At 41.0% G+C, this 27942-nt stretch overlaps 1 long non-coding RNA gene across 3 annotated transcripts in view; it reads left to right on the forward strand.

Moving 5' to 3' along the window:
• LOC122453161 overlaps positions 1–27942 on the forward strand; it is a 92162-nt gene that overhangs the window by 17391 nt on the left and 46829 nt on the right. The window contains exon 2 of one of the 3 annotated variants that reach the window (XR_006272963.1): positions 27565–27923. The exons of the other annotated variants lie outside the window; for them this stretch is intronic. This is a non-coding gene — a long non-coding RNA (uncharacterized LOC122453161). The remainder of the gene's footprint in view (positions 1–27564; positions 27924–27942) is intronic. 3 annotated transcript variants of the gene reach the window in all.

Here is a 27942-nt window from a genome sequence, read left to right on the forward strand (position 1 = left end):
TGGAGGTGGTATCTTCCATTTGCAAGTTAAATAGAAATATTGTAATTGAAAGCTCATTATATTTTCCCACATAGAGCTAAAAATTAATAACAACTTGATGAGTTTACTGAAAAAAAGAGGAAAAACTATTTGTTAAAATTTTTTTCAGTTGCTTGAAGCATCTCTGTCCCCAGTGAACACTGGGGGGACAACACAAAGTAACAAAGCCTAATTTATTATATTTTTCATACTAATAGATAATATCTAAAGAAAACAAGATATTTTAGCTGCCATATTAATAATTGCAATATCCCAGTGTAGGGGGGAAAAACACTTCCTTTGTCCTGAAATATACCAAAATTTGAGTAGAGTGCATGGGAATTTTATTATAGTAAAGGGTACTAAAGTATTGGTTTTAGAATAGTACCTTATAACTTTAAGGATATCTCACTTTGTTTTCCCCTGTTCATAACCTTCCTAGTCACTTTTTTTTTCTTCAATTAGGGTGGGGAAGAGGGGTATCTTTTGCATTATTTATTTTTTTAGATAATTTTTAATAGGCAATTTTTTTAGCAGTTTTAGGTTCATAGAAAAACTGGAAGGAAGGTACAGAGACTCTCCATGTATCCTCTACCCCCACACATACATAACCCTCCTCACTGTCAGCATCACCCACCAGAATGGGACAATTGTAACAGCTGATGAATCCACATCTACGTATCATCATCACCTAAGGTACATAGTTTACATTAGGGTTCACTCTTGGTTTTGTACATTCTATGAATTTGAACAAATATATAACATGTATCCACCACCATAGTATCATACGGAATAGTTTCACTGCTCTAGAAATCCTCTGTGCTCTGCCTATTAGTTATTTTTAATAACATAATTAAAATAATAGGCAAACTCTGAAGGCAGCTCTTAAAAGTCGTCAGCCTGAAAGATGGTAATGATGACCCTATATGCGAGACAGCAAAAGAGACACAGATGTAAAGAACAGACTTTTGGACTTGGTCTTGTAAAGAACAGACTTCACCTTGGGAGAAGGCGAAGGTGGGATGATTTGAGAGGATAGCATTGAAACATGTATATTATATGTGAAATAGATGGCCAGTCCAGGGTCGATGCATGAGACAGGGTGCTCAGGGCTGCTCCACTGGGATGACCCTGAGGGATGGGATGGGGAGGGAGGTAAGAAGGGGGGTTCAGGATTGGGAACACCTGTGTACCCATGGCTGATTCATGTCAATGTATGGCAAAAGCCACCACAATATTGTAAAGTAATTAGCCTCCAATTAAAATTAATTAATTAAAAGAAATAAAAACTTCCTATCTTCAAGACTTAGATGACTGTGGCCTGCATTTACCGTTGTATTCTGTTCTCTGAACTATCAGCATCTGATTGTAGCTCACCTCACACAGGCCAGGAACATCTGCCTGAAACAAATATATTCGAACTCACCCACTAAGGCAGTGGCGTGAAACTGATTTCTGAGATGACTATACAGGGTGACTAGGAGACTCATTTTCACTTACACCATTCAAATATGCAGGCAGGACCTTTTTTGCCCTGCTTTGGTCTATGGCTTAATTCTTCTAGTCTTTACTTTCCTCTTAAGTTCCATCTCATTTGATTAAATGAAACAAAGCAAATTAGGAAAAGCCCAAAATACTTTGACGAATTTAGGTCATTGAAAAGGCCTAAGAATTTTTTTTCTTCTCATTAGAGGATCAAGTTCATTCATTTGTTTGTTCAGTAAGTCAAGAAGTATAAATCGAAAGCCCATGTATTCCAAACCCTATAAGACCCCTGGGGTACAACAATGAGGACATAGTTTTGAGAAATGGAAAGCCCTATCTTCTCTCCTCCCATTTCCTTTGTTTCTCCTGTTTGCTTAGTACACACATGCTCTGAAATAGGCCTGTGGATCTAGTTACCTCTTTGGGCTCCACTGTACATCATTTTAATAGAATTATTTTATGGCAGGGAGCAGCAACTATTTAGGTTTTTTGTTTGTTTGTTTGTTTAGTTTTTTTGAAAAATCAAATACTGCTTTGCTAGCATATCTTTCTGGGTTTTTTGTTACCACAGAGTCAATTGCAGTGAATTTATAAATGAAACACCAGTTTTCTTTGTATCATCAAGTAGGTGGGAGATGTGCCAGTCTTGTTAATCCCATAGTGATTAGTACGTGAGTAAAATATATCATGGTTGAGAGCATGGGAGAAAACAGGCAATGTCATGTAGAGTAGTATAAACTGTGGAGTCACAAAGACATGGACTTGAATCCAGGCTCCATCACTTAGTAGCTAAGTGATCCTGGGCAGGCTGTTTACCATTTCTGAACCTTGGTTTCCTGCTTTGTAAATATTATTTGTATTATATTAGCTCTGTATTTTACACACACACACACATATAATTTGAATGATTTTACCTGCCTCTCATATTTTGAGTTAAATGTGGGTTTACTCAAGTTGCTCTGGGTTTCCCTGGTGGCTCAGATGGTAAAGAATCCGCCTGCGATGTGGGAGACCTGGGTTCGATCCCTGGGTTGGGAAGATCCCCTGGAGAAGGGCATGGCAACTCACTCCAGTATACTTGCCTGTAGAATCCCCTTGGACACAGGAGCCTGGCGGGCTACAGTCCATGGGGTCACAAAGAGTCAGACGCACAGTCAAGTTGCTTCAGGTCTTGCCAGCCTGAGGCCATGAACCTGATGTTAGGGATAGTGTATGAGTCTGCCAGGGCTGCCATAACAAAATCCCACCACAGAGTGGGCAGTTTAAACAATACAGTAAGTCTCCTGCGTACAGACCTTCAAGTTGCCAGCTTTCAAAGATGGGAATGTGTGTTCCATCAGCGTCAGGCGTGAGGGAAATTGCAGCTCGCCCTCTGTCTCCTTTCACTGACGATCCTTCAGCTCCACCATCTCCACCTCCTCTCCCTCCTCCAGTCAGCAGCAGCTCTTGCCTGTTCACGCGATGCCGGCCCCTTATGCCAACTGTGGTACTGTACTGCTCTGCTCTCCAAGGCACTGCACTGTGAGATTCAAAATGTTTGTTTTGTGTGTGTGTTTTTTATGTATTGTGTGAAAAGTATTACAGAGCTATTGTAATACAGTACTATATAGCTGATTGTGTTAGTTGGGTACCTAGGCTAACTTTCTTGGACTTACAAACATGCTCTTGGAAGGGAACACATTCATTTGTGGGGGACTTACTGTAGAATTTATTTTCTCAAAGTCCTGGAAGCTAGAAGTCCAAGGTCAAGGTGCTGGCCACTTTGGTTCCTCAGGGCCTCTCTCTTTGACTATCTTTTTGCTGCCTCTCCACATGGTTGCCTGTATACACATATGTACCCCTGGTATTTCTTCCTCTTCTTGTAAGGTCACCAGTATGTTGGATTAGGGTCCACCCTGACAGCTTCGTTTCAACTTAATTGCTTCTTTTAAAGGCCTTGACTTCACATTTTGAGGTTTTGAGAGTTGGACTTCAACATACAAATTTACAGGGATTCAATTCAACCCATAAGAGAGAGTAACTTTACGGTCATACACTGGTCTGCATAATGCTGGGATGTAGTTCAATATAAATCCCAGAAGGTACCATATAGTTGTTCATGGTTTTCCAGGTCTTCCACTCTTTTCCTGCCCAGGACACTGCTTGGGGAACCTCTCTACCACCTCTCCCACCTGAGCCTTCAGTGAGCACAAGATGTCTGTGCCCAAGATGCCCTGCCTGGTGCTGAGTATGCCTGGGCAGCCCACCACTCTTTGCAGACTGTACTGCAGAACAGCCAGGTCCTAACAGTGGGAAGCATGACATTCGCCCTGCTCTGCATCACGGCCTGTGGCCGAGTCTGCAGCCACGCTGCTTTTACCTCTGTGTCTTTGCTTCCCTTGTGAAAACAGCAGCTGCATCATCTGCATCCTCTTGCCCTAGAGGGTTCAGACAGTATAGAACCAAATACCATGCTCTATTCCCTTCCCTAGTCTTTCTGGTCAGGCACCAGAACATCCCCCATCACCACCCCCGACAGCTGAGCCTGTGAGCAACCTGTAGGAAGGGTTACCAAAAACCTCATTGATACTGATTTCTGGCAACCCTTCCTACCAGGGTGCCCACAGGCTCAGACAAATCTGAATCCCAATTCCAGTTTAGGGCACCGGACTCCTTTACATGTCAACTCTTGGACTTTCCCAACATGTTTCTTCAACCAGTAACTTAAGGAGGGCACTGCCATTAGTTTCCAATTCTGCTGTCTTTGCCACTTGGCATCCTGTAGTGATTAAGAACGTGGCTCTGCAGTCAGATTGCCTGGACTTCAGATCCTTTTCTGTGACCTTGGGCTGGAAACTTTTCTTCCTTAAGCCTCGATTTTTCTATCTGTAAAATAGGTATAATAACGGTTTTTATTTCATAGGATTATAATAAGAGTTAATGGATAAGAGATGTAAAGAATTCCTCCCCATGCCTCAAAGCCTATGATTCTTATATTCTCTACACACTAACTCTTCTAGGAATTTTTTAGGTATTATGTCATTTCATTCTCAAACAATCCTTTGAGAGAGGTGCCCTTTTGATACTGATTTACAGATAGGATAATCGTTGTCAGTAGCCTGAGATGGCATAGTTAATAGGGATTCAGTCCAGTTTGGTCTGAGTCTGCACAGACTGCTCTAAACACTGTGCTCAGTAAGTGATTTATATTATTACCGTAGTCATGATCAGCTAGTCAACAGATTTTATTTAGATGCTAAATGTACTTCAGGAGGTGGAGTGAAAAATACAGAACTTTATAAGTAGTGTTTTCTTTCAAGGATCTATAATTTCATTGGGAAGACTAGACATATGTACGTAAAGATAGAACTGAAATAACAAGGTGCTATGTGAAAATAAATAGTGGGAATCAAACGCATTATGAGTCTCGAAGAGGGAGAAGGAGAGACTGTGACTAATCAGTGTGGTCAGGAAAGGCTTCATGACCAAGCTTGACTATACAAGGTTGGTAATCAGTGATTGAACAACATAGGCAGACACTGATGAATGAATAAGTGGGACTGGGAGAAAATAGGAGAGGAGGGAGGAAAAGCATTTCAGAAGAGTAAGTGAGTAAACTACTAAATTGGAAGAAATACCAATATTGTTTAGGTAACTTAGAGTGACCCTGAATACATGTGAGTGAAAGTTGCTCAGTCATGTCTGACTCTCTATGACCCCATGGACTGTAGCCCACCAGGCTCCTCTGCCCATGGAATTCTCCAGGCAAGAATACTGGAGTGGGTAGCATCCCCTTCTCTAGGGAATCCTCCCAACCCAAGGATCAAATCCAGATTTCCCGCATTGCAGGCAGATTCTTTACTATCTAAGCCACCAGAGAAGCCCAGGGATACTGGCGTGGGTAGTCTATTCTTCTCTAGGGAATCTTCCCAACCCAGGAACTGAACCGGGGTCTCCTGCATCGCAGGCAGATTCTTTTCCAGCTGAGCTACCAAGGAAGCCCCATATGTATCCCTAGATAACAGTCAAAATGAAAATACTTTTGCAAAGCTACCAAACCTCTTTAACTTCAGCGCATATTTAGAAAATGGTAAGATATTGATGACACATTGGAGTAAGTGAAGGAGGTTTCTAGAAAATGGAGCAGTAGTTACCAAGCTCCTGCTGCCAGGCCTCACCAGCTGCCTGAGGGCTGAAGGGAATCAGTATCTTGGTTCTAGGCCCTGTTCTAAACAGCTTTAAAAATAGGGAGAATAGAAATTACCAGTATTTCTGTGTGTTTTTATGTAATTACAACCTGAAAGTGTCTAAAACTATAAGCTCTGTGTTATCCAAGCAAGCAGAGAAACTGTACAGTTAATTTTACATGAACCCAATGGTGATGCTAGTTTAAAATTTCAATATGAGATGAGAGAAAAGAAGCCAGCCATGGTGAATGAAAACAAATTAAGACCTAGTGGTTTCTGAGTTTAAACACTCCACCAGCAAACGTCAAACAGGAAAAAAAGGACAATTAAAAAGCACAGTTTTATTAGGTGATGTCTGACCACACAGAATGCTGGGAACTGTATTTTACTTACCTAGTCCACCCGAAACAGCAGGATAGCACATGCATGGCTGCACATTTTGGGTGGTGTCAGGTCAGTTCCTCCCTCCAAGGCTAGTTGAAAGAGAACATTCTGTGCATTTTGCATGATTAGTAAATTGTAGTGGACACCAGCGCACAAAAGTATCACTCTTAGACCCAGGCAGGAGGGGCCCTGTCCTGGGATACATAATTTAGAGAGTCCTGCTCTGGCTCCTCTCATGAGACAGCTCTGCTTATGGAATGAGGAATCTCTGGAGCCAAAGGGCTGTGCCCAACTGGAATCCAGCAGTCCCCTCCCCACTTGACCACATGGCTTCCTGCCACTTTTGAGGGCTTTTGCAGACCTCATCCCAAGTCTATCCTTGCAGGAGTAGATGGTACCACTGGTGGGAAAAACCCTGGGCCATAGGGCAACCAGGGACCAGCAGCCTGTGTAGTGAGCTCAGTGGGCTTGGGCTGTCCACACTGTTGGCATAAAGCTGCTCAGAGTTGAGGATAGGGCTAGGATGGGTGGGAGAGCTTGACAAGTGTCAGAGCCCACTTCTCCCTATGCCACTGTGCTCCAACACAGAGGTTTGGGGAGTCTAATAATTCCAACTTCCAACCTGGCCCTCTAGGTCATTATAGAGGTACAGTTGTCAAGGTATGCCATTTATCCAATTGTCCATTTATAACATTTAAACATTTAGACATAAGGTATGTGGATCTCCTTTGTATTTTTACCCGGGGCTCACAAATGTTCGTGCTGGACCCAGGACACATGAGAGTCTGACAGGAACCACATAAAGGACAAGGACAAAGACATTCTGAGTCCTGTCTCCTCTTAATCCAAGGCTGGGAAGTCAGTGGTGTGAGTTGGCCTATAGGTACTATGCGTACCACCAGCCCCACGTCTTTCTGTTCTCTTTCTTTTTTTTTTTCCACTTTCTTGCTCATGTTCTGTTCTCTCCCTTGCACAGAATAGACCAGCCAGGGTCCACCTTGGGTACCGCATAGGTGGTCACCAGCAGGTGTGTGATGATAAAACACAGTCACTCAGAATTACAAAATATGAATTATGAATACTTACCTAATAGCACATCCCCTCATCAGCATAAATGCCTAGCTCTGCCTCACATTCAAAACCAACCCATACATTGAAATAGTTCTCTTTTCCTAAAGCTGGCCATTTCTAGCCTTTTGGAGTAAAGTTTGTTTAATATTTTATTTTAATAGATGATCAGTGCTTAAGCCAGAATCAGTATTAAAAGTTCTTTACCTTAACATAGCTTTCATTGTAGAGTGTTTGAAAGAAATTCCCATTCCTATCCTAATATTGATATATTTTTGTAGTTTAGGTTAGGGATGAAGATAAATCAGGAAGTAGCCTTTGAGTGTAGTTTGTACCAGTGATGTTAATTATTGATTTCATCAACCTTTAGACTCTAGGACTCAGGATTTTACTCAAGTTTAAAGGAGAGAATATTCTAGTTTGCGTACATCTGCCTAATAACTATAAACACTTTCTTGACAGGCTGACTTTGGGCATGTTTAACAAGAAGATAGAACGCCAGAGTCAGGTGATATTGTCATTTTCTAAAGGAAAAAGGTGGCAGTGAGGAAGGGTCTTGAGATGTGAATACAGAAAATATAACTTTGAATTATCCTGGATTTTTTTTTTAATACAAATGCCCAGGTATTGCTCTTCTTTTCTCCAAAGCTCCAGATACATTTCTAATAAGCATCCATGTTTGAAAACAACTCAACTATATGATGATCTTTTATCTAGTTTGTTTCACTTTTTTTATTTCATATTCAGTGCTTCCATTTCATTTAGTTTGTTTTCCAATTTCTCCATCTCTTCTTTTTTTTTTAATGCTCTTTCTCAAGCCTTTATCAAGCATAATAGAAAAACTTTTTTTGTATACATATATATAAATAGTATGTGTAATATATTTTAGAAATATTATGAATCTTTAAAAAATTTATGACATTTTGATTCCACTTGTTTGACTCAGTATGAATAGGATGCTAGATTTCTAATTAAAAAAACAAGCAATGAAGTTTTACTGGATAGTATAGGGACCTATTGTCAATGTCTTGTAATAACCTATAATGGAAAACAGTCTGAAAAATAATATATATGTATATGTATGCCTGAATAACCTTGCTATGCACCTGAAACATTGTAAGTCAATTATACTTCAATAGAATATATATATTAGGGGGAAAAAATAAGGCCAGAAATTATCACTGTCAAGAAGGATGGAGCATGGGTTCCACGGGGCCTTCTTAGAGACAGAGAAATGGGCTCAGGCGGCGGTTTTCACAGGACGCCCAGTTACTGGCCATTGCATCACAGGACGGGATCGTGCCCTCCTCTCTCCAGTCTCTCAAGGTGGATTCTCAGCACACCACACTGCCATCTCCATGTCTGAGGGCCTTTTCTCCCCTTTCCACAAACTGCTGTTGCCTCAATGTGCCAGAATATTAACAAGTCCCAGGGAACAGTCCACAACTCTCGGGAGTGGGTGTTTGAGAACTTCAGTCCTTTGCCCCTGAAGTGAGATAATTCTGGGGCATATATTGGGCACTGCTTCTAGGGTTTCCCAGTGAGATTAACTTCCAGTTATCCACCGAGGTAGCTGACTTTATCACACACATTGTATTGGCTGTCTTCTTTTCCCTGTATGAACTCTCCTCTTCCCCACCTGTGTCCCAGCATTGCCCAAATAAACTACTTGCTAAAAAAGAAAAAAGAAAAACTTTGAATCCCAGCAGCGCCCCTCACAGCTGCACAACTTTGGGTAGGTAACCTACCATCTCTGAATCTTAGTTTTCTCAACAGTAAAGTAGAAATAGCTCCCCTGAGTAGGATTGCTGGTTGTCTCAAAAGAGATTATGTATGATAAAATATTTTGGAAACTAAAAATCACTGTAAAAATATTTGTTATTATTAAATGCCCATTAAAAGGCTGTTTGCTTTCAAATTTCTATAAGAACAGGATAGGGAAGAACTTTGAGAAAAAGAGAGAAAAGTAAGTGGGAAAAATGATGCAGACTAAACTAAAACCACTTTAAATATTTTATTTCCACCTGTTAGACTCTGTCTGCATTGGGTGCTGAATAAATAGTATTGACCATAAACAAAACTGAATTCCTTATTTTAAATTTTTTAATTGAAGTATAGTTGATTTACAATGTTGTATTAACTTCCAGTGTATAGCAGTGATTCATATATATACTTTTTTCATATTCTTTTCCATTATGGTTTATTATAAGACATTGAACATAGTTCCCTGTGCTACATGATAAGACCTTGTTATTTATCTGTTTTATATATGTTAGTTTGTATGTGCTAATTCTAAACGCCTAACATATCCCTTCTCCAGCCCCATTTTCCGCTGGTAATCACAGGTTTGTTTCCTATGTCTGTGAGTCTTTCTGTTTTGTAAATAAATTCATTTGTATCATATTTTTATTTTTCTTCCTTAAAAAAATTAACTTATTTATTATAATCGTAGGCTAATTACTTTACAATATTGTGGTGGTTTTTCCATACATTGACATGAATCAGCCATGGTATACATGTGTCCCCCATCCCACCCCTCTACGTCGTCGAGTGCACTGGCCTTGAATGCCCTGTTTCATGCCTCGCACTTGGACTGATTCCACATATAAGTGATATCATATGGTTTTTGTCTTTCTCTGATTTCACTTAGTGTGATAATCTCTAGGTCCATCCATGTTGCTACAAATGGCATTGTTTCATTCTTTTTATGGCTGAGTAGTATCCCATTGTGTGTGTGTGTGTACATGACATGTTCTTTATCCGTTCATGTTTCAGTGGACATTTAGGATGCTTCTGTGTCCTTGTTATTGCAAATCGTGCCGCTGTGAACATTGGGGTGCATGTATTTTTTCACATTAGAATTTTTCTTTTCTGGATATATGCCCAGGAGCAGGATTGCTGGATAAAGCTGAATTCTTAATGAAATTTCCCCCAAGAGTAAGATGAAATAAAAAATGAAATCAGTGTTTTTAAGGACCCAGAAATTTGCTGATCATTTCTGGATAAATAAAAATGCCAAATTTATTTAAAATATTTCTCATCCTATTAAATGAGCAAACAGAAACCCGAGGAACTATTATCTCACACGGAAATGGAAGCTCAAACGCAGCAGAGATTTTTGTCTGTTTTTTCCACTGAAGAATCCCTTAGGTCTAACCCAGTGTCTGGCATGGAGCAAGTGTTCAGTATGTATTTGTTAAATAAAATGAATTAGTACATTTATCTAGATCAGTGCTGCAATGTGGGTGCTAGTTTTCACAGAGAATTTACTTAAAAGCCCATGTTTACCATTCCAATGAGAAAAAGTCTTTGGTTAGCGTCAAACCCTATGCTTCAGTGATTAAGTTTTTCCTTTTTTTTTTTTTTTTTTTAAATTAGATGAACAGCTTTATTGCAAGATGAGAGCAGGGGGTGACTGGGAGGGAGGCTCAGCAGGGCAGGGGATATATGTGTACATATCTGATTCGCTTGGTTGTACTGCAGAAACTAGCACAACATCATAAAGTGATTATACTCCAATAATCAAATTTTTTAAACAATAATATAAAAAAGACGAGAGCAGAACCCCTCTCCCCCGCAGTCCTGGTGGAATCTCCCTAAGGTTCTGAGCATCCAGGTGTCCTGTGGTGGTGGGGGGGCTTGATTAAGGTTTTTACATGAAAATTGTGAGTGAAACTAGCCCCCCTCCATAGAAGGTAAGACTGTGGAACTCACACACACTTTTTGCCTCCGAATAAATTGTCTTCTACCGGCAGGAGGAAGATTGTAAGACCAAGTGTTTTAAAAATTAACTTACGCTTGTGCAGCTTAATTGTTTTACAAGGCTCTTTTATATGTGCTATCCTTGACTAGCTCAGCAAGGCACTGAGGCAGGCAAATGACAGTCTCCATTTTGTGCAAAATGAGACCGAAAGAAGGGAAGTGATTAGACAAGCAAGGGGGGAGGGGATAAAAACAGAAGTTGGGTCCCTTGAGTCCTTGTCTAATGACCTATTTACCCCAGCCTGATGTATGCATGCAGTCATAATTAATAGACTGCTCATTCATTGTTTATCAATGCAAAGATGTTTAAGGCAAAAAAATGTAAGCAATTGTTTGGACTACATTAAAGCACCTTCAGCTGAACATAAATTGTTCCCCAGAGACATTCTTTTTGTCTTAACTTTCTGGGCAGTCGCCTTGACTTCATTTCATCCTGCATGCTTGAACAGTCTTTGTTGCTCATCCTTAACGCTAAGAGCTCATTACCACCTAGTTTCATTCTGTTCTAAAGTGGACTATGACTGCTTCTTGTTTTGTGACTTAAAGCTCAGTCTTACTTTAAATAATTTCTATTTCCTGCACCTTACACAAATTATGGTAGAGATAAATGTATAAAAATTTAAATCCATGAACCAAAAGTAGAAAGAATGTGAAATCTTATTTGTGTTTAATTTTAAAAGCCTGCCCCCTGCTGGAATAGTGGTGACATGACATGTAGAAATAAAATAGGAATTGTGCAGTTTTGTTGAAGGTCCAATTTTACTCCCATAAGGCTTTATTTCATTTCAAGACCCTTAAAATGATAGGTCTTGCTGCCTGTTCAGATTAGCTTCAATCACATACTCAGTCCAGAAAATTCAGAGTTTAGGAATCAGATAAGACCACACTACTGAGCTGTCTTTATATAAAATTCTATCTTAGACCTAGGGATTTTCTTTCATAAATTATTTATGAGAACACTTTAGAAGCAAATTTTTAAAATTACCTCTTGAAAATTTTAAAATAGGAACTCAGAGACAAACAGAGCAGCAGAAATAGCGAAAAATATCTTTTCTTATCTTGCCTTCTGTAGCTGACAAACTCCTGTTGCTCTCACAGGATCCAGCTCAAATGTCTTCTTTCCTTTTAAGCATAATCATACTCTCTTAAGGAGGATTAGCCATTTTCCTTTCTGTACTACTGTAAATAAATTTTGCATTTATCATACTGTATTGAAATCATTGATATATTTTTCTCCTCCAAAGCTTCAGAGACATCAAATGAGAATTTTAAAGATTTGTAAAATGTTTCTTTTTTTTTTTTTTTTTTTGAGGGAGGAGAGAGGCATTCTACTTGGCTTGTGGGATCTTAGCTCCCTGACAGGGGACTGAACTCAGGCCCTGGCAGTAGAAACACCAAGTACTAACCACTGGACCACTAGGGAATTCTCAAAATGTTCTTCTTCAAAGTGATTTTCACTTGGTATTTTAGAGAATCATAGATTATTAGAACTAAAAGGTATCTGAGAGATTATTAATTTAAATACATCCCTTCCTCAAGCTTTGTCCCCACCCCCAACCTCCATTATTATATATAGACAATGAAACAAAACCTATCTAAATAAGGTAACTATATACAAGTTCTCTCATCTAGGAATTAGCAAAGCTGTCATCCCTGTCTTTTTTTTTTAAACTTTTTGCTGAAAGAATTTTTTTATTGACGTATAGTTGATTTACAGTGTTGTGCTAATTTCTGCTGTGCAGCCCAGGGACTCCGGTGTTGGTGGTGGTTTAGTTGCTAAGTTGTATTCAAGTCTTGCAACCGCATGGACTGTGGCCCTTCAGGCTCCTCTGTCCGTGGGATTTCCCAGGCAAGAACACTGAAATGAGCTGCCATTTCCTTCTCCAGAGGATCTTCCTGATCCAGGGATCAAACCCACGTCTCCTGCATTGCAGGGAGTCTCTTGCATTGAAGGCAGATTCTTCACAGCAGAGCCACCAGGAAAGCCCTAAGTGACTCAGTCTTATGAGTCACACACACACACACATATATACATATATATACTCAGTTTTATTTATACATATATACACACACATACAAGAGGAGGGCCCTGCAACCCACTTCAGTATTCTTGCCTGAAGCATCCCTTGGACAGAGGAGCCTGGCAGGCTGCAGTCCATGGGGTCACAAAGAGTCGGACATGACTGAGGTAACTTAGCACGCGCGTGCACACACACGCACACACACACATTCTTTTCCATTATGGTTTATCCCAGGAGACTATAGTTCCCTGTGTTGCACAGAAGGACCTTGTTGTTTATCCATTCTAAATGTAATAGTTTTGCATCTACTAACCCAGATTCTCAGTCTATCCCTCTCCCTCCTCTCCTCCCCTTTGATAACCACAGGTCTGTTGTCTGTGTCTCTGAGCCTGTTTCTGTTTTGTAGATAGGTTCATTTGGGCTGTATTTTAGATTCCACATATAAATGATATCATATGGTATTTGTCATTCTTGTTGACTTTACTTCGTGAGAATCTCTAGTTGTATCCATGTGACTGAAAATGACCATTTTTCTTTTTTATGACTGAGTAATATTCCACTGTATTTATGACGAGTGATATCCCATGGTGTATATGGATCATATCTTTTTTATCAACTCACCTGTTGATGGACATTTACATTGTTCCCATGTCTTTGCTATTGTGAATAGTGCTGCTATGAACATAGGGGTGCTTGTATCTTTTTGAATTATAGCTCTGTCCAGGTTTATGCCTAGGAGTTGGATTACTGGATCATATAATAGTTCTATTTTAGTTTTCTGAGGAGCTTCCAAATTGTCTTCCACAGTGGCTGCACCAACTTACATTCCCACCAACAGTGTAGGAGGATTCCCTTTTCTCTATACCCTCTCCAGCATTTGTTATTTATAGACTTTTTCATGATGACTGTTCTGACTGGTGTGAGGTGGTACCTCTTTGCAGTTTTAATTTGCGTTTCTTTAATAATTAGTGATGTTGAGCATCTTTGCATGTGCCTGCTGGCTATCTGCATGTCTTCTTTGGAGAAATATCTATTAAGATCTTCTGCCCATTTTTTTTATTGAGTTGTTTGTTCTTTTTTATTGTTGAGTTGTATGAGCTGTTTATATATTTTGGAGATTAAGCCCTTGTCTGTTGCATCATTCGCTAATATTTTCTCCCATTCCATAGGTTGTCTTTTTCATTTTTAAAAATAGTTTCCTTTGCAGTGCAAAAGCTTGTAAGTTTGTTTAGGTCCCATTTGTTTATTATATTTTTATTGCCTTGGGAGACTGACCTAAGAAAACATTGGTACAATTTATGTCAGAGAATGTTTTGCCTATATTCTCTTCTAGGAGTTTTATGGTGTCATGTCTACGTTTAAATCTTTAAACCCTTTTGAGTTTATTTTTGTGTATGGTGAGAGGATGTGTTCTAACTCCCTTGACTTACATGCATCAATCTAACTTTCCCAGCACCACTTGAAGAGACTGTATTTTTCCCATTTTCTATTCTTGCCTCCTTTATCATCCCTGTCTTTTGATTCCAGGATAACCACCTCCTTTCTACACAGTGATCCTGCAGTAATATATCCTGCCAAACTCTTCAGGGGTACTAATTTTGTATCCTTGAATTTTCTAAAATCATATTTTATATGCATTTTATCATATGCAAAATTTGTATGCATGTGTTTTAGGGCCTGCCTATGTGAGGGATGTCTTTTCTCTAAATGTTTGTTCACTTATGCATGCATGCATTTATTCAACACATATTTATCAAAAACAGTATGTGCAATCCTCAGCAAGATGCAAGCAAATTGAAACCAGCAACGTATAAAAAGGATTATATGTCATGACAAAGTGTGATTTTTTTCCCAGGAATGTAAGATTGATTTAACATCTGGAAATCAATCTTGTGATATACCATATTGATATAATAAGGGGAAAAAGTCACAAGATCATCTCAATAGATTCAGAAAACGTGTTTGACAAAATTCAACACGATTTCATTATAAGAACACTATAAACTAGAAATAGAAGGGAACTTCCCAAACCTGTTAAAAGGCATTTATGAAAAGCTTACAGCTAACATCACACTCAATGGGAAAAGACTGGATATTTTCCACCTAAGATGAAGAACATGACAATGCTATCCTCTCTCACCGCTTTTTTAATATCATACTTGCAGTTCTAGCCAGGGCAATTATGCAAGAAAAAGAAATTAAAGGCATGCAGTTTGGAAAGGAAAAAGTAAAACTGTCTCAATTTGCAAAAGACATGATCTTTTGTATTAAAACATCCTGAAGAGTAGACACACACACACAAACTATTAAAACTAATTAATAAGTTCAGCGTGGTTTCAGGATAGAAGATCATTATGCAAAAGACAGTTACATTTCTATATATTAGCAATGAACAATATGAAAGAGAAGTTAAAATATTTCATTTACAATAGCACCCAAAACAATAAAATACATAGGGGTAAATCTAACCAAAAAAGTGCAGGACTTGTACACTGAAAACTTCAAAACATTATTGAAAGGAACTAAAGTAGATCTCAATAAATGGAAATAAATGTAAATATATCCCATGTTCTTAGACTAGAAGACTTACTGTTAAGATGCAATACTTTCTAAATTTATCTACAGAATCAGTGCAATCCCCATCAAAATCCTAGGTGCCTTTTTTCTTTTTTCGCGGAAATTGATGAATTGATCCTAAAATTCATGTGGAAATTGAAGGGACCCAGCATAGGCAAAACAATCTTGCAAAAGGACAATATATAGTTTTAGCACTTTCATTTCAGTCTAGGATCCAATTTGAGTTAATTTTGGTATGTGGAGTAAGTCAAGGGATTCAACTTCATTCTTTTGCATATGGTATTCTAGTTTCATGGGCGTGCTAATTCCCTGAGAGTTGATGAAGATTTTATCAACTCAAGTTACATAATGTCTGGAAGTTAAATCCAGTTCAATGTTTGAATTCATACTTTGGACTAGATGTTCAAGTTTCTGAATCAAGAGTAAGTTTGGCTCCCAGGATGATAGTGGGTTTAAGAGTGCTGCTTAGAGTAAGCTTGTGAAGGCATGGTACTGCTAGGAACTAGGGAAGCTCACCCCCATGGGATAATCTTGCAGGAATGCAAGCAAGTTAAATAAAGTTGTGTTTTGATTGTGCCATGACCCAGTCTTGCTCAGCATACTGTTTACATATATAGACATGTGTTGAAGAAGTCTGTCTTAATGATGAAGGTGAAACATCAGAGTGTGAGGGCATATGGTCTCCAGCCCCCAAGATGACCCTCAGTGTTTCCACCTCTCTGTATTCTTGCCCTTGTATAGTCTTCCTGCACATGGAATAGGGCTGACCTGTGTAACTAGTAGGATATTGTGGAAATTATGGAATGTGACTTCTGAAACTAGGTCAAAAAAGACATTGCCTCTTCTGCCTTACTCTTTCTTGGGTCCCTGGCTCTGAGGGAGGTCCACTGCTGTATCATGAAGATACTCAGGCAGCTTATGGAGCAGTCCACATGATGAGGAATTGAGGCCTCCGGCCAACAACTATATGAGTGAAAATCTTGAAAGCAGATTGTCTAACCAGTCAAGATGATGAGAGCCCACGGAGGCATTTTGAAGAGACTTGAACTAAAATCAGTCAGCTAAGCTGCTCTCGGATTCCTAATCCATAGAAAGTATGTGACATCATAAATGCTCATTATTGTTTTAGGCCATTAAACTTTTAGCTAATTTGTTATGCACCAGTAGTTAACTAAAACAGGATGAGGAAGGGCAGCTCTGGATGCCAGAGAGATGCCTGAGAGCAGAGGGACCAGTCCTGACCCTGCCACACGGTGGCTTTTCATCAGCCCACATCTTGACAAGCTGGTAATTTGACCTTACCTGGTGGGACCTGCGGGCCCAGCCATGTGCAGTAATATTGAATGGAGACCCTGGTGCGTTCAAGACAAAATAGAGAAGTAGATCAGGTTTATTTCCAAAACTCTTTTTAGAGTTTTCCTACTGCTTTATAACTCCTCCAAGATCCCCATCTTGACTTTTCAGCTTACTGTCTCCTGTTCTATCACTGCTTCTTCTTTCTTTATCTAGTTTTATAAACTACACCAAGTCAACATATATTGAGAGTTTGTTATGTGACAGGACCTTAAAGATGAACAAACTACTATCCTTCTCCTAACAGAAACTTCCTTTTATAGACTTATTTATGTTGGAAACATATTCATTTGCTTCTAACATCGGTGTTAGTCTCTCGGTCATGTCCGACTCTTTGCAATCCCATGGACTGTAGCCCATCAGGCTCCTCTGTCTATGGAATTCTCCAGGCAAGAATACTGGAGTGGGTTGCCATTCCCTTCTCCAGGAGATCTTCCTGACCCAGGGATCAAACCCGGGTCTCCTGCATAATCTGAGCCTCCAGGGAAGCCCTCTAATGTCAAAGGCAGAGGTTAAATTGCAGAGTCTGATTCAGCAAGTCTGGGATGGAGCCTGAGATTCTGCATTTCAAGGGAGCTTGCATGTCAGGCTGTTGGTCCTGGGACCACACTCTGAGCACAAGGCTTTAAAAACTCTGCAGGTATAGGGGTGGCAGATAGGGCAGCATGCCCAGCAAATGCATGAACTCTCATGGCAGAGGGGCACTCTGCCTGCAAATCAAACCATGGGTACTCCTCTGGCTCAACTTACATCCAAGGTCTGTCATAGTCACCATGAATGAAACATGAGAGAGAGACTGTGATGGCAGAAGTCAAAATTTTAACTCCTTTTCTGATTATAGCCCACCAAGATCTCCCTGCCCTAATCTTCCAGCTACACACACATTCTTAAACCTGACCTGGTAGCAGTTCGCTACTCCACCTGATCCTGTCGGAGTAAGGGACCTTGGGCGCCCTCTAGAGGCCTATAGTATAGGGGCAAAGAGAACAGATTGGTAATTGAAAGTGAAGCCTGAAGTGGAGAGGGCTTGTTTAACCTACAGCGAGAGGGGAGGGTGTTAACATACTCTGTAGCCTTTTAGATCAGCAGTTCTCAAAGTGCAGCCTGGCAACCCCAAAGGGGTCCACAAAATTAAAACTACTTTTATACAGATTTTCTTTTTTACTCTTTCTATGGAGAGACTTCCAGGGGCCACATGATTGAATCTCAACAGAATGAATACATAAGCAGATTTGAGAATCTTACTGTATTCTATTAAGCTAGGCATTAAAAAGACCTGCAAGCATGTAAGACAGTGCTTCTCTTCTAAATTTTTTATTTTTAAAAGTACAGCTATTTTTCATTAAAATATTATTTATGTTAACATATAATAGGCTTGGGCTTCCCAGGTGGTGCTAGTGGTAAAGAACCCACCTGCCAATGCAGGAGACATAAGAGACACGCGTTTGATCCCTGGGTCAGGAAGATCCACTGGAGCAGGAAATGGCAACCAACTCCAGTATTCTTGCCTGGAGAATCCCATGGACAGAGGAGCTTGGCAGGCTACAGTCCATAGGGTCTCAAAGAGTCAGATGTGACTGAAGTGACTTAGTGCACATAATGGGCTTATTACTGCTGCTATTTTTAAGTAACTTAACACATAAAATTTTTATATTCTGGTTTATAACACAGCAAACTTCTATAGATATAATCCACATAAACAAGAACACTTCGGGGGGCCCAATAATTTTGAAGAATGATAGGGTTCTAAGGTTTAAAAGTTTAAGAATCAATGCTTTCAGCCTGGCTGCATATTGAAGTCAACCTAGGAACCTGGAGAAAATACTGATGCCTGGATTCCATGCCCAGAGATCCTTATGTAATTGGTCTGGTGTGCAGCCAGGCCATGAGATTTCTAAAAGCTTTTATTTCAGACAGTTCTAATGAACAGCCAAGGTTGAGAACCACTGCTCTGGGCAAAAGGCTTTTTCAGTTCAGTTCAGTTCAGTCACTCAGTCATGTCCGACTCTTTGCGACCCCATGAATCGCAGCACGCCAGGCCTCCCTATCTATCACCAACTCCTGGAGTTTACTCAAACTCATGTCCATCGAGTCAGTGATGCCATCCAGCCATCTCATCCTCTGTCGTCCCCTTCTCCTCCTGCCCCCAATCCCTTCCAGCATCAGGGTCTTTTCCAATGAGTCAACTCTTCGCATGAGGTGGCCAAAGTATCAGAGTTTCAGCCTCAGCATCAGTCCTTCCAATGAACACCCAGGACTGATCTCCTTTAGGATGGACTGGTTGGATCTCCTTGCAGTCCAAGGGACTCTCAAGAGTTTTCTCCAGTACCACAATTCAAAAGCATCAATTCTTCAGTGCTCAGCCAGGCTTCCCTGGTGGCTCAACTGGTAAAGAATCCGCCTGCAATGCGGGAGAGCTGGGTTCGATCCCTGGATTGGGAAGATCCCCTGGAGAAGGGAAAGGTTACCCACTCCAGTATTCTGGCCTGGAGAACTCCATGAACTGTATAGTCCATGAGATTGCAAAGAGTCAGACATGACTGAGCAACTTTCACAGTTTCAACCTTCTTTATGGTCCAACTCACATCCATATATGACTTCTGGAAAAACCATAGCTTTGACTATACGGACCTTTGTTGGCAAAGTGATGTCTTTGTATTTTAATATGCTATCTAGGTTTGTCATAGCTTTCCTTCCAAGAAGCAGGTGTCTTCTAATTCATGGCTGCAGTCACCATCCACAGTGATTTTGGAGCCCAAGAAGAGAAAATCTGTCATTGCTTCCACTTTTTCCCTTTTGCCATGAAGTGATGGTACCAGATGGCATGATCTTAGTTTTTTGAATGTTGAGTTTCAAGCCAGCTTTTTCACTCTCCTCTTTCTCCCTCATCAAGAGGCTCTTTAGTTCCTCTTCACATTCTGTCATTAGAGTGGTGTTATCTTCACATCTGAGGTTATTGATATTTTTCTCTGGAATCATGATTCCAGCTTATGCTTCATCAAGTCCGGCATTTCACATGATGTACTCTTTATATAAGTTAAATAAGCAGGGTGACAATATACAACTTTGTCATTACTCCTTTCCCAATTTTGAACCATTCCATTGTCCCATGTCCAGTTGTAACTGTTGCTTCTTGACCTGCATACAGGTTTCTCAGGAGGCAGGTAAGGCGATCTGAGATTCCCAACCCTTGAAGAGTTTTCCACGGTTTCTTGTGATCCACACAGTCAAAGGCTTTAGCATAGTCAATGAAGCAGAAGTAGATGTTTTTCTGGAATTCTCTTATTTTCTCTATGAGACAACAAATGTTGGCAATTTGATCTCTGGTTCCTCTGCCTTTTCTGAATCCACCTTGTACCTCTGGAAGTTCTTGGGTCACGTACTGTTGAATCAAAGCTTGAAGGATTTTGAGCATAACCTTACTAGTATGTGAAATGAGCACAATTGTCTGGAAGTTTGAACATTCTTTAGCACTGCCCTTCTTTTGGGATTGGAATGAAAACTGATCTTTTCTAGTCCTGTGGTCACTGCTGAGTTTTCCAAATTTACTGGCATATTGACCACAGTACTTTAACAGCATCATGTTTTAGGATTTTAAATAGCTCAACTGGAATTTTATCACCCCCACTAGCTTTGTTGGTAGTAATGTTTCCTAAGGCCCACTTGACTTTACTCCAGGATGTCTGACTCTAGGTGAGTGACCACACCATTGTGGTTATTTGTACAGTTCTTCTGTGTATTCTTGTCATCTCCTATTAGTAACAACTAATATTTATTAAGCATTTATTATATCAAACAATGGTTTAAGCATTTCATATGCATTATCTCATTCAGTGTTCTCAACAACCCTATGAGCTAGTCCTAGAATTCCCAGTAATAAGGAAACTGAGGCTAAGTGGAAGGCAGCCTCCAAGATGACCCCAGGAATCCTCTCTTCCTGGAATTCCTGCCCTCATGTGGTCTCTCCCATAGTGAATCAGAGCTGGCCTGTGTGACCAATAACAGAGAGAGGAAGAGACCATGTGTGACTCTGAAAGCTACGTCATGAAATGTACCGCACGTGTCATTTTGGTCTCTTGGATCACTGGCTTTGGGGAGGCCAGCTGCCATGCTGTGAGGATGTTCAGGTCCCCTGTGGAGAGCCTCAGCTGACATCTAATGGCAGCCTTGTGAAAGACTGCCAGCCGGAAAGCCCAGCCGGGCTGCTCCCAGGTTCCCCGTTCACAGAAACTGCACGCTTTTCAGTATTCCCAATAGGACCGAATCCACACTGCTCATGATGGTAACCTTGATAATGTATCCTTACAGGGGCTTCTCCCCCTTCCGTCTTACATTCACACTCCCACTTCCTTCACTCCTGCTTCCTGGGATCACCTTTCAATAAACTGCTTACACCCGTGTGCTTTTCTTAGGCTGTTTCTAGGGAAAACCCTAACTAAACAGACATCATGATGAACTTGGCTTTTACAGATGCAGATGATGTTCTATTAAAAGTGAATTATGCAAGCAGTAGGAATGTAGGGAACATTTCTCAAAGAGCTGGGCTTTTTTGGTTTTTGTTTTTATTTTTTCTGGTCACAAAAAAATAGACTTAGGAATTCCTAAAAGTATGATGCTTCCCCCAAATTGATGTGCATGACTCAGAAGACTCTGAATTTAGTTTCATGGATGTTAGCAGTTTTCAGCCATGAGTCTTTCCCACCTGCAGAGCTGACCTTGAAATGTTGTTGGTGACAACATTTACCAGAAGACTCTAAGGGCATCTGCCCTGTCAAGCGGACCCTTGGCCAGCATTGTCTCACCTGCCTGCTTGCAATGAATTTTGACCAGAAATCAGAAATAATCAAACTCTTAATGAAAAGTTTCTTAAGAAAGACACTAGCTATTTCTTGGCTCTTTCCTTAAGCCACTATAAAATATTCCTTTGATTCAGGCAAGTCATGGATATTCTCTTGTATCCTTGGTACTGTAGGTTTTTGTTGTTATTGTTGTTCAGTCACTAAGTCATGTCCCATGTGTTTTGCAGCCCAAGGACTGCAGCATGCCAGAATACTCTGTCCTCCACGGTCTCCCAGAGTTTGCTCAGATTCGTGTCCTTTGAGTCAGTGATGCTATCTAACCATCTCATCCTCCGCCACCCTCTTCACCTCCTGTGCTCAATCTTTCCCAGCATGAGAATCTTTCTAATGAGTTGGCTCCTTGCATCAGGTGGCTAAAGCATTGGAGCTTCAGCAGCGGTCCTTCCTATGAATACTCAGGGTTGATTTCCTTTAGGATTGACTGGTTTGATCTCCTTGCTGTCCAAGAGACTCTCAAGAGTCTTCTCCAGCACCACAATTCTAAAGCATCAATTCTTTGGCACTCAGCCATCTTTATGGACCAACTTTCACATCTGTACACAATTTGGCCTCTATAAAATATTACTGAGTTTTAAGACTTCCAGTGACAGCTGTCAGAAATTCATATTAAGATATCCATGTCTGCCCTATTGATAAGCCTGAATACATTGAATAGATGAACCAAACAGTTTCTGATAGGCTGTTGCCAAAGATTGTATTCACTAAGTTGACTTGAAATCAGTTGTTTGGAGTGCAGAAAGTATATTCTCATAAAAACAGCAGTTATTCCTAAGGTGATACACTCATTGAGGTTCAGTTCAGCTCAGTTGTGTCTGACTCTTTGCGACCCCATGGACTGCAGCACGCCAGACTTCCCTGTCCATCACCAACTCCTGGAGCTTGCTCAAACTCATGTCCATCAAGTTGGTGATGTCATCCAACCATCTCAACCTCTGGTGTCCCCTTCTCCTCCTGCCTTCAGTCTTTCTCAGCATCAGGTTATCTGGGGCTTTTCAAGTTTTAGTACTGCTAGTTCTACATCCTGAGAACACCCTCAGTCCTGGAAAACCAAGACAGCTGGTTATTCTACTTATTTCTGATGGTTATATTTCCAGATTAGCACACAGAAGCCTATTTAACCCTTAGTTCAGTTGAAATTTAGTCGTGATCCTGAAGGAGTTCTAAATAATGGATAAGATAAGGTAATGTGCTATGGTGTGTCTGAGAATTTCAGGGCTGATCAAGGAAAAGCCAGTACCAGGATAGTGTTGGACAGTATGCTTGTTGGGCACCTCCAGGACAGGGCTATGTAAGAAAGGATGTCCCTCACAGCAGGAGATCTTCCAGAGACACTCGTGCAGGGCCACCACCCAGAGGGGAAGAGGGCCATTCCCAGCATCAAGGTCTTTTCCAGTGAGTCAGCTCTTTGCATCAGGTGGCCATCGTATTGGAGCTTCAGCTTCAGCAAATTTTGTTGTTCAGTGGCTAAGTCACATTCATCTCTTCACTACCCCACGGACTGCATCATGCCAGATTTCCCTGTCCTTCACCATCTCCTGGAGTTTGTTCAAACTCTGTTGAGTTGATAATGCCATCCAACCATCTCATCCTCTCCCCTTCTCCTGCCTTCAATATTTCCCAGAATCAGGGTCTTTTTCATTGAGTCAGCTCTTCACATCAGGTGGCCAAAGTATTGGAGCTTCAGCATCAGTCCTTCCAATGAATATTAAGGGTTGATTTCCTTTAGGATTGACTCATTTGATCTCCTTGCTCTCCAAGGGACTCTCAGGAGTATTCTCTGGCATCACAGTTCAAAAGCATCAATTCTTCAGCTCTCAGCTTTCTTTATGGTCCAGATCTCACATCCATATATAACTATTGGAAAAACCATAGCTTTGACTACACGGACCTTTGTTGGCAAAGTGATATCTTTGCTTTTTAATACGCTGTGTAGGTTTGTCATAGCTTTTCTTCCAAGGGCAAGCATCTTTTAATTTTACGGCTGCAGTTACCATCTGCAGTGATTTTGGAGCCCAAGAAGATAAATTCTGTTACTGTTCCATTTTTTCCCCATCTATTTGCCATGAAGTGATGGGACCAGATGCCATGATCTTAATTTTTTAAGTGTTGAGTTTTAAGCCAGCGTTTTCATTCTCTTTCACTTTCACCAAGAGGCTCCTTGGTTCAACTTCATTTCTGCCATTAGGGTGGTATCATCTGCATATCTAAGGTCATTGATATTTCTCCAGGCAGTCTTGATTCCAGCTTGTGATTCATCCATTTGCATGATGTACTCTGCATATAAATAAGCAGAATGACAATATACAGCCTTGACATACTCCTTTCCCAATTTTGAACCAGTCTGTTTTTCCATGTCTGGTTCTAAACTATTGCTTCTTGACCTGCATACAGGTTTCTCAGGAGGCAAGTAAGGTGGTCTTGTATTCCCATAACTTTAAGAGTTTTCCACAGTTTCTTATGATCCACACAGTCAAAGACTTTAGCATAGTCAATGAAGCAGATGTTTTTCTGGAATTCTCTTGCTTTTTCTGTGACCCAACAGATGTTGGCAATTTGTTCTCTGGTTCCTCTCTCTTTTCTAAATCCGGCTTGTACATCTGGAGGTTCTTGGTTCACATACTATTGAAACCTAGCTTGAAGGATTTTGAGCATTACCTTGCAAGCATGTGAAATGAATGCAGTTGTGCAGTAGTTTGAATATTCTTTGGCATTTCCCTTCTTTGAGATTTAGAATGAAAACTGACCTTTTCCAGTTCTGTGGCCACTGCTGAGTTTTCCAAATTTGCTGACATATTGAGTGCAGCACTTTAACAGCATCATCTTTCAGGATTTTAAATAGCTCAGCTGTAATTCTATCATCTCCACTAGCGTTGCTGGTAGTAATGCTTCTAAGGCCCACTTGACTTCATACTCCAGGATGTCTGGCTCTATGTGAGCAATCACACCGTCATGGTTATCCAGGTCACTAAGACCTTTTTTTGTACAGTTCTTTTGTATATTCTTGCCACCTCTTCTTCATCTCTTCTGCTTCTGTTAAGTCTTTACCATTTCCTTGTCCTTTATTGTGCCCATCTTTGCGTGAAATGTTCCCTTGGTATCTCTGATTTTCTTGAAGAGATCTCTAGTCTTTCTCAGTCTGTTGTTTTCCTCTATTTCTTTGCATTGATCACTTAGGAAGGCTTTTTATATTCTTTGAAACTCTGCATTCCATTGGGTATATCTTTCCCTTTCTCCTTTGCCTTTTGCTTCTCTTCTTTTCTCAGCTATTTGTAAGGCCTCCTCAGACAACCATTTTGCCTTCTTGCATTTCTTTTTCTTTAGGATGGTTTTGGTCACCACCTCCTACACAATTTTATGAACTTCTGTCCATAGTTCTCAGGTACTCTCTCTTTCAGATCTAATCCCTTGAATCTATTTGCCACTTCTACCATATAATCATAAGGGATTTGATTTAGGTCATATCTGAATGGCCTAGTTGTTTTCCCTACTTTCTTCAACTTAAGTCTGAATTTTGCAATAAGGAGCTCATGAGCTGAGCCCAGTCAGCTCCAGGTCTTGTTTTTGCTGACTGTACAGAGCTTCTCCATCTCTGGTTGCAAAGAATATGTTCATCAGATTTCAGTATTGACCATCTGGTGGTGTCCATGTTTAGAGTCATCACTTGTGTTGTTGGAAGAGGGTATTTATAATAACCAGTACCTTCTCTTGTCAAAACTCTGTTAGCCTTTGCCCTGCTTCATTTTGCACTGCAACGCCAAACTTTCCTATAACTCCAGGTATTTCTTGACTTCCTACTTTTGCATTCAGCCCCCTATGATGAAAAGGACATCTTTTTTGTTGTTGTTGTTAGTTCTAGGAAGTCTTGTAGGTCTTCATAGAACCGTTCAACTTCAGCTTCTTCAGCATAGACTTGGATTACTATAATGTTGAATAGTTTGCCTTGGACATGAACCAAGATCATTCTGTCATTTTTGAGGTTGCACTCAAGTACTGCATTTCAGACTCATTTGTTGAATATTCCAATGAATATTCAGAGTTTATTTCCTTTAAGATTGACTGGTTTGATCTCCTTGCAGTCCAAGGGGCTCTCAAGAGTCTTCTCCAGCACCTCGATTCAAAGGCATCAATTCTTTGGCATGCAACCTTCTTTATGGTCCAACTCTCATATCCATACATGATTACTAGAAAAACCATAGCTTTAACTATATGGACCTTTGTTAGCAAAGTGGTAGCTGTGCTTTTTAATGTGCTGTCGAGGTTGGTCAAGGCTTTCCTTCCAAGAAGCAAGCATCTTTTAATTTGATGGCTGCAGTCACTGTCTGCAGTGATTTTGGAGCCCAAGAAGTATACATGTATCCAAGTTCTTTCCCCATGTAGGTTATTGCTTCTGCTGTCTGTCCCCTGGTGGGTGAGGCTGTCTAAGAGGCTTGTGAGGGGCTCCCTAGTGGGAGGTTCTGGTTCCTTCCGTCTAGTGGGTGGAGCTGAATCTTGTCCCTGTGGTGGGCAGGACCATGACAGAGGTTGTGTTTACCGGGCAGTTGTGTGCTCAGAAAGACTTTAAGCAGCCTGTCTGCAGTTGGGTAAGCTGTGTTCTCATCCTCTTGGTGGTTTGGCCTGAGGTGTCCCAGCACTGGAGCCTACAGGTTGCTGGGTGGGGCAGTCTGGGTGAGAAAACGGTGGCCTTCAGGAGGGCTTAATCCAATGAAATACTTCTCAGAACTGCCCCCACCAGTGTCTGTACCCACAGAGAGCCGCAGCCACTCCCCGCCTCTGCAGGAGACCCTCCAAAACCAGCAGGTATGTCTGGCCCAGGCTTTTATGAGGTCACTGCCTTCTCCCCCTGGATCCTGGTGTGCCTGAGACCTTCTGTGTGCCATCCAGGAGTGGAGTTTCTGTTTCCCCCAGTCCTATGGAAGTCCTGCAGTCAAACCCTCCTGGCTTTCAAAGCCAGATTCTCTTGCGTCTCCTCCTCCCATTGCCAGACCATCAGGTTGGAGAACCTGACATAGGGCTCAGAACTTTTACTCCCATGGGAGAATTTCTGTGGTACAATTTTTTTTCGGTTTGTAGGTTGTCCGCCCAGCGGCTTTGGGAATTTGATTGTAATGTGAGATTGCACCCTTCCTGCCATCTCATTGTGGCTTCTTTGTCTTCAGAGGTTGAATATCTGTTTTGGTAGATTCCAGTGTTTCATTCTTTTTATCAGTAGTTTTCAGCAGTTGTGATTTGGTGTTTTTGTAAGAAGAGGTGAGCTCACCTCCTTCTACTCAGCATCTTGGTCTCCATCCTTAGTTGGCCTACATTTAAAGCAATTAGATGTATACATCTTTGAGTTTGGTGATGGTGGACTTTGGGCTAATAGACTTAAGCTGCTGTGAAGAAGTAGACTCAGGGACAGCATGCAGAGCTCACCTTTGGCCCATTTGTATCACCCGTGCATTCAGATTTCTGACCACGGATATCAGAGCACACATCATTCCTGCCGCAGCTCTGACAGTGAGAACGAGGACTGTCCTGGGCAGATTAACTTCTGCCTCCGCCTCTTTGCAGTTCTGTTCCTTCTTTTTTAAACACCAGTAAGTATTGTCTCTCATGACCTTGGAAGAAAGATCTAATATAAAATGGAAGGAAATGGTAGTTGCAGGGTGGAGAGTAAAATTACTGGCAGATCAGGAGTTCTGGGGCTTGGGAAGGGAGAAGGAGCTGAGGCAGTGCATTTGATGTGAGGAACAAAAACATTGCTCTGGGAGATAAGAAGAACTATAATGGGACCTATAGTCCGTACTTGCCTACACTGTGCAGAGAACTACTGTAGGCAGTTTTTACTTTATCCAGACTGTCATCGCAGTCTACCCCCCGTTTTATTTGCAGGACTCCCCCATGCAGTGTGTTGTACCCCAGCCTCACTGAGGAAACTCAGGATGAAGTCTTCTGACTCATGCCCCTTAGAGAGGAAGGAGCATGTGACATGACCTGGCCCATCAGACGCCCAGGAGCCCAGCAGAAGGGCAGTTAGAATCGCTCAGCTTCTGGCATTCCACAGTGGCAACAGCGTCCAGCGGCGTTCAGCATTGGCAGCGTCCACTGAAAGCGGTGTCATCAGGGCCCTGAACAGACCGTTCCTATTTGATTGTGGTTCCAGCCAGTGAGACTCACATTGGATAACGCCTGATTTCTCAGCCTGATTCTTCACGATGAGTTTTTAAACAGCTACCCTTACATTAGCCCAGGTCAGTTTCTATTGTTTAT

Source organism: Cervus canadensis, chromosome 14, assembly GCF_019320065.1.
Source record: "Cervus canadensis isolate Bull #8, Minnesota chromosome 14, ASM1932006v1, whole genome shotgun sequence".
Taxonomy (NCBI): Eukaryota; Metazoa; Chordata; class Mammalia; order Artiodactyla; family Cervidae; genus Cervus; species Cervus canadensis.